We start from the raw sequence: 8,248 nt of genomic DNA, 5'->3' as shown, positions 1-8,248 counted from the left end.
AGGCTTTCCCTCTTCAGTTAAAACATGAACAGGTGCTGGTAAGAGAAAAAACAAAAAGAAAAGGACCTAAAGTACATAATCTAAACTTATTCATTTCCACCTTTTGTCTCTTTTCACAAAAAGTGTTTGATAGACAGCCTCAAGGCTAAACTCTCTCTTGGCCACCTTCCTGCTAAACAAAATGCTTATAAACAATTTGGTAACGGAACCATGTTTCAAATTAGGTGGGATATGTCATATAATTTTCCTAGGAATCCATTCAAGTTTTTTTAACCCCAGGGTTACATTCCACCAAAGCTCCCCTTCCATTTTTGGAAGGAAATACCAATTACTTGGTGGGAAAAATGTTACCCCATCAATACAAATTGCATACACATTCAAAATTATAGCTATTGAGAGAGATATATATATATATATATATATATATATATATATATATAACCATGGTGAACTATACAGTCTGTGTTTGGCATAGGAAAGGCCAAACTACCACCACACCCACCACGCACACACACAACTCTATTGTTCAGAGCTTTCCAATAAGCCAGAAAGAGACTTCTTGCTAACATTTGAGGAAGACTTTGTCTTGGATAGATGATCATTGGGACCAAGAATTTCCTCATGAATTCAGTAACTTAATGAAAACAAATTATCTGTAAACAATTACTCCAAGAAAAGTTACAGGCCAGGCGCAGTGACTCACACCTGTCATCCCAGCACCTTGGGAGGCCAAAGCACATAGATCATTTGAGACCAGAAATTTGAGACCAGCCTGGGCAACATGGCAAAAACCTGTCTCTACAAAAAAAAAATTTTTAAATTAGCTGGGCATGGTGGCGCTTGCCTGTACTACTTGGGAGGCTGAGGTGGGAGGATCACTTGAGTCCAAGTGGTCAAGGCTGCAGTGAGCCAGATGATGCCACTGCACCTGCACTCCAGTCTGGGCAACAAAGCGAGAGCCTGTCCAAAAAAAAAAAAAGAAAGCAAGAAAGCAAGCAAGCACAAAAGACTGAAAGAAGACAAAGAAACGAAAAAAAAAAGAGAAATTACAAGTATACCAGAAAAGAATTACAAGACAAGGGAAAGAAGAGAAATATAAGCTACCAGGACTCAGGAAAAAAGTGAAAGAGAAGAATAAAACTATCACAGAAATGAAAGACCCAATGAAAGAGCAAAACGCTATGAAAATTAAGCTAGAAGCCTGGAAAGTACATTTCGGAAAAATGAATGCAGTAACATGGAGAATAACCATGAATTTTAAGATGAGAAGAAATAATAGCTATGGAACAAATACAGAAGAAAGTCAACATATGAACATTTGAATTGGCATTCAAATATATACATTAAAAAAACTTCCCTAAACTGAAAATGTGAATTTATAGATTGAAAGACAATACTATATTCTGGGAAAATGGATATAGTTTTTTCTAAACTATACCCAATGTATGTTTACACCCAAATGTATGTTCTTTGAGATATGAGAATGGGGATTTTTGTCCTTTTTTGTTTATTGCTGTTTTCCCAATGCTTAAAATAATGCCTGGCATCTAGGAGCCCCCAGTGAACATTCACTAAATGAATTGCTAAAGGAACAGATTAACTAATACCAATATATCCTATTAATATTGCCCTAATTCAAAGATAAAGAGTTTTTGGTTACTCAGTAGAAAGATCAGATCATCCAACAAAAAATAACACCATGTCTTTGCTATTGTGAATAGTCCCATCAGGGCCAAGTGTGGTAGCTCACACTTGTAATATCAGCACTCTGGGAGGCCAAGACTGGAGGATCACTTGAACCCAGGAGTTCGTGACCAGCCTGAGCAACATAGTGAGACCCTGAATCTGCAAAACAACTAAAAAGTTTGAGAAAACAGTGCTGTGATGAACATATACACCATGGAATACTACACAGCCATACAAAAACAAGATCTTGTCCTTTGCAGCAACACGGATGGAGCTGTAGGCAATTATCCTAAGTGAACTAACATAGTAACAGAAAATCATATACTGCATGTTCTCACTTAAGTGGGAGCTAAACATTGAGTACTGGTGCCTACTTGAGGGTGGAGTGTGGGAGGGAGATGAGGATTGTAAATAGTTCCTATCAGATACAATGCTTATTATCTGGATAATGAAATAATCTGTATACCAAACCCCTGTGACACTCAATCTACCCATCTAACAAACCTACACGTGCACCCCCGGACTTAAAGCTAAAAAAATCAGATTGACTATAAACATCAGCACAGTAAGATTCAAAGCTAGAATACAATGAAACAATCTTGTGCCACATATGCTCCTATGGTGTCCTCAGAGAAAGAAAACATGATTCAGGAACTTCATATCAACCCAAACTGTAGTCCAAATATAGAACATGCACATATTTTCAAAACTACAAAAATTCAGCTACCTTGAAGAAAATACAAAAAGACCAAGTTTAGTAAACAAATGAGAAACAGAAGCAAAAACACCAGTAGTGAGCACTGAATACATTTATGTTTCGGGATTACAATTAAAACAACTATTGGAACTATGGTTGCGAAACAAAACGAATGTTATAAACCATTATAAAGCAGAAACTGTAAAAACCAATGAAGGTAAGAATGTGTTAAGTATCTTGATTTTCTCATTTTTTTGTAGTTGAAGGCCACAAAAAGATACGTTTAAAGTCTGTAGCCTAGCTATTAGAGATACAAATAAGTGTGAAGTTATACAAGAATCCTCTAGAGAGAGGCTGTTGGCCAGGGGTAGCGTCTGCTTCTTTGGTGGTCTTGGAGCTTGGGCAGTGTTGATGTCATTTAGTGTGTGGGGACCAAAGATAATGAGCAAACTGCAAAATGCTTGACTGTCTTGAACAAAGGCGATTTTTCTCATACAAACACTCAGTGTCCCTATGGAGCAGTAAAGCAGTAGAACTAATAATAGCAATAACCGGTCCAAACTGAATGGAGGAGAGAAAAGAGACGATTTGGGAGAAAAGGGTTTTGTCATTACTCTTGGTGAAGTCAGTTGATTGCATCCTAAGAAATGTAGGATTAAATAAATTATATACAAATATGAGTGTTCTTTTGTACTATTTGACTTCCTTTTGTTCCATGTGCATATATAACTAGTCAAAAAAAAAAGTTAAGCCAAGGCAAGAGGATTGCTTAAGGCCAGGACTTTGAGATCAGCCTGGGCAACATAGAGAGACCCCATCTCTACAAAAAATTAAAAAATAAAAAATTAGCCAAACATGGTGGCTTGCACCTGTCATCCCAGCTACTCAAGAGGCTGAGGTAGGAGGCTCACTTGAGCCTGAAAGGTGTACACTTCAGTGAGCTGAAATTGCACCACTGCACTCCAGCCTGGGTGAGAGTGAGATCCCGGCTTGAAAAAAAGGATTAAAAGGTAAAGATCCTAGGGGCAGGGAAGAGGGTCAGGGGGAAGGCAGGTAGGGAGAGGTGAGCTGAGGAAGCAAGTCATTTTGATGCTGGAGGGGATGGATCCTGAGAAAGTGTCCTGCATGCTACCCTCTCTCTAGGGTTATATCTAGAAGGATGGGAGTGGACAATAAGACCCTCAGATTTCATACGAGTTTGGGATCTGAAGGTAGAGACCTGCCCCACTTCCCGTCAGTCATCTGGTGTAACATGGTACCCATAGCATAGGGCTGTCCAGGCATCTTTGGCAGCAGAGGGACCTAAGTAGACCCAGAGAGCTTCTAGGGATTGCAGGATGTTATAGGAGAGTGGCTAACATTTCCCATAACCCTGAGAAGCGCATGGAAGTCAGATGGGAGAAAGTTGGGGACCTGAGGGCACCTCATGGTTGGAACAAGGGGACCATGAGTCTTGCCAGGGACCACATGGAAGCTCAAACATCTTGGGAGTAGCCAGGGAGGAAGAATGCTGTGCCCAGAACCATGATAACACCCATGTTCCATCAGCCCACCACCACCGAAACAGAGACGAGACTCTGGTGAGAAGGTAGGAATGGGACTGCAGAAAGGAACATTTCAGAATTAAGTGAATTTTAACCTAAAATGACCACATTTCTCAGAAATTGACCAGCATGATTTTTGCTGCCAGTCAAATCGAGGTTCAAAGTAGAGATTAAATTTTTTTTCTTTTTTCTTTTTTTTTTTTTTTGAGACGGAGTCTTGCTCTGTCACCCAGACTGGAGGGCAGTGGCGTGATCTCGGCTCATGCAACCTCCACCTTCTGGGTTTAAGCTATTCTCCTGCCTCAGCCTCCTGAGTAGCTGGGACTACAGGCGCCCACCACCGTGCTCACCTAATTTTTGTACTTTTAGTAAAGACGGGGTTTCACCGTGTTGGCCAGGATGGTCTCGATCTCCTGACCTTGTGATTCGCCCCCCTCGGCCTCCCAACATGCTGGGATTACAGGCGTGAGCCACTGCGCCCCACCTAAATTATATATTTTTTAAAAGTTTCAGGTGCTCTGTGTGGAGGTTAAAGGCAGAGACCGGGGATGTAACACAGTCACCACACAGAAGCCCCTAGGAAGACAGGACTCATTGTAGAAGGGGAGGCCTCACAAAGGAAGTAACAACTGGGTCAGGTCTTAAGGGTGAGATGGGAATGGACATTTTCAGCAGAGGCAGCAGCACGTTCAAAGCCGTGAGGGAGCCTGGCTCAACCAGAGAACAGCGTGTGGTCCAGTGTGACTGGAACAGAAGGTGGGAGGTGAAAGGCGTTTCATGTTCCACTTATGCAGCCAAGAAACAAAATTCAAGACAAGTCAAGTTCCCTGATTCCTGTGGTGTTTCAGGGACACAACTCACCTTCCCCTATGTGTGTACTTGGTCCAAACTGTAGGGCCAGACGGGGAGCCAACGCCACCTCTCACGGTGATGCAGAGCCGGCTGAGAGGAGCCAGCTGGGAGAAGTTTCTTGGAGGACAGACATGCTTCCTGGGCCAAGAAATCTCAGGAAGAAGCCAGGGAGGGGAGGGCTGGAGACAGCACAGCCAGCAAGACTGGTCCATTGACCCGTTCCAGCCTGTCATGAGATGCCTGAGATGCTGACCCTCCGCCCAGAGCTGGCCAAATCTCTGCAGAGGCAAAGCCAACTCCCAGGGCTTTACCACTTTGAGACCTTGACCGCCCATCCTTCCTGCCCCTGGCCCAGCCCACCCTCTTCCATGCACAGAGATGAACGTTCAGCATGTTCTCTCCCACACTTGACCTAATCGCTTTGCTATGGAGACTTCCCCGACCCAGCAAGCAGCCCCACGCCTTCCTGCTGTGCTCTGATTGAGAACAGGCCCAAGCTATCCAGGCCTTCCAACAAGCTTAACCTCTTCCTCCCCAGACTCAGGCAACCAGGGAACGTGGGGAGGAGAGCCTTGAAGCAGCTAAGTGACTCAACAGAGAATGTGATTACGATATCTAGTCAATTGGCTCTTGTTCTGAAGGAATGATGACACCGTACCCAGGCAAGCAGGGACGAGACAGACCTAAGATGAAATGGGAGAGGCCACGTCATGCCTTGTATTGCAGGCCATGATGAGGAGCTGGGGGTTTGTTCCTATTGCAATAGGATGCCCTTGAATCACAGATTTATTATAGGAGTTAGACCTTATGTCCTTGTGGGAAAAGCTGGTGAGGTAAAACCTGTAAGGATTACTTGAAGATCAGAAAGATGTCACAGGGGAAATGATGGAAAAAAATCGATAGAAGGCTGTTCTTTGTGTGTAGTGGTAAACCTGGGTCAGCCAGGGCAGTCTACAAAGAAAAGCTTGACACGAAGTGGGAAAAAGCAAACATGAATGGAGACCCAGGAAGCCACAGCAAAACCCATGAGGACAAATTGGAACCTGGCTGTCTTTCATACATCCAGGATGACCTACGGAAGATATCTGTGGGTTGGGCGCAGGTGGCTGACGCCTGTAATCCCAACACTTTGGGAGAGCGAGGCAGAAGGATTGCTTGAGCCCAAATGTTCAAGACCAGCCTAGTCAACATGGAGAAACCCAATCTTTCCAAAAAATACAAAAATTAGCCAGGCATGGTGGTGCATGCCTGTAGTCCCAGCTACTCAGGAGGCTGAGAAGTGAGAAGATTGTTTGAGCCCAAGAGGTCGAGGCTGCAGTAAGCTGTGATTGTGCCACTGCAGTCCAGCCTGGACAACAGAGTGAGACCCTGCATCCAAAAAATTAAAAAATTTTAAAAACCCTCAGAGCTGCACATGTAGGAGGTCCAGTGTGAGGAACAGGAGCTGTCGGTCTGACTGACCTCAGGCAGATGAGGCCATGGGGATGGGGACAGAGGCAGCTGTAGTGGCATCTAAAGCCTACACCCATCTTCCAAATGTAACAGCTGCTGCTGCTGCTGTCTGTCTCTTTCCAAATCTTGCACAAGTTACTCCTGTGGCCAGCCCTGACCTGGACGCACCAAGGGGAGGGAATTCTGGGAGATATGACTCCAGCTTAGCTTGGTTGACACAGTGCGAGCTACTGCAGAGTCCAAAACAGAGATGGAGTATAGAATAAATTGAGAGCTTTCTGTAATTCTAGTTTTGTTTAGTGTTACAAACACACTTGTATAAACTTAGCATTGTTTCTGAGTGTGGTTTTGATAAATTTTATTTGTAGAAGAGATGGCATAGGATTTCTTTGTTCCCAATATATTTTTTTTTACATTTCTTCCTTTACTTGATAAGTGTATTTGCCTTCTGTTTTTCTTCTTGAGATCTACACAAACCCTTTAATGACTAGACTGTTAGAAGTGCTTGATCTTAAAAAATTGATCTTTAAAAAAATTACAATGGGATGCCATTGAAATCATTTAAACTAGGAAAAGATGCAATTGAATTTACAATAAAAATATCACAGTGGCTGCCGTTTATACAATGGAGTGGCAAGGGGCAAAATTAAAACATGCAAACTGGTTAAGAGATTACTATGGAAGTTGAAAAACAAAACTGTGGTCATTTGGACTACAGGGGTATATTAGTCAGCTATTGCCACAATATAGCTGTGTAACAAACAAGCCCCTTAAAACAATGGTAATTGGTAAGGAGCAGTTGGGATAGCTCTATTTCCCGCTGCAGCTCTGCCCTGTACGTCTGTCATTCTCCAGGGCCCAGGGGCTAGCCAGCACGTGTTCTCTTGATGATGTCTGAGGTGCAAGTCAGCAAGCCCTGCCACACAAGCACATTTCAAGTCTTTGTGACATCTCATTGGCTGAAGTAAGTCAACATGGCCAAGCCCAAGGTCAAGGCATATGGAAGAACATACCACCTCTAGTGGGAGGGGCTGCAAAGTCACATGGCAAAGGATATGGACTCAGGGTGAGTGAAGAACTGAGAAAAGTGATGCGATCTACTGCTGGAGTGACAGTGGATGTGCAGAGACAAGGATAGACTCTGGAGGTGGTTGCAAGAAAAACCCATGACATGTGGTGATAGATTGAGTATGGAAAATGACAGAGAAGAAGGAATCACTCTGACAGCCAGGCTTGGAGAGAGGCTGATGGGGCTGGAGGAGAAGCATCTTTGGTGGAGAGGGAAGGCAATCTTCCAGTTTGAAAGGCATCCCATGGTGGCTTCAGGTGAGCAGAGGTCCCTACATTCTGGAACTTGGAAACAAGGTCCAGGTAAAGGTTTAGAATAGTCATTGGCTTCTCAAAGCCTACAAAGTGCTTTGTGAAGTATTTGCTTGTGGCAATAACTTGTGACACCACAGGCGATCTGCCCTCCTTTCCCCAGCCCCACACCCTGACACAGACCTCTGAAGACACCAGACCCCATGTGATTAAGTTCAAGGGGCATCGTGCTGCCGGGTGAGAAGACGATTCTCACTCAGGATCAGAGAGGCTGAAAGGAGATAAACTGCATTTGGGTGGAGAGAGGGTTTTTGCTATTTCATTTTGAGAAAATTATTTTTAGAAGTTCCAGAGTAATGTGCAACTTCTTCTTATCTCCACTCTTAGTAGGAGACATCTGTGAAATTCAGTGTAATTGTGGTATGTGTCATAGTTCCTTCAAATGCAGACACTGAAACACAGACTCGAGTACAAGTTGTAGAGCTGGAAGGTGCATGGTGGGGAAGTGAAGGACCCCCCACATGGGGTGTGTGGAGCAGGTTACCATCGTGGGACACTGGGAGGGCACAGTCCCACAAGAACTCTGGGAAAGTGTAGAGCATGGTTCTGATACCCCACTTGAGGGAATAAAGAGCTGACACTGATCCCTTCAATTATGAGTTGAAGACTGCCCTGTGGGCATTATCCCCTGGCACTT

The sequence above is a fragment of the Macaca mulatta genome, chromosome 10 (genome assembly GCF_049350105.2).
Source record: "Macaca mulatta isolate MMU2019108-1 chromosome 10, T2T-MMU8v2.0, whole genome shotgun sequence".
NCBI classification, from domain to species: Eukaryota; Metazoa; Chordata; class Mammalia; order Primates; family Cercopithecidae; genus Macaca; species Macaca mulatta.
The sequence above is the reverse complement of the archived record's forward strand: the minus strand, read 5'-3'. Positions refer to the sequence as shown.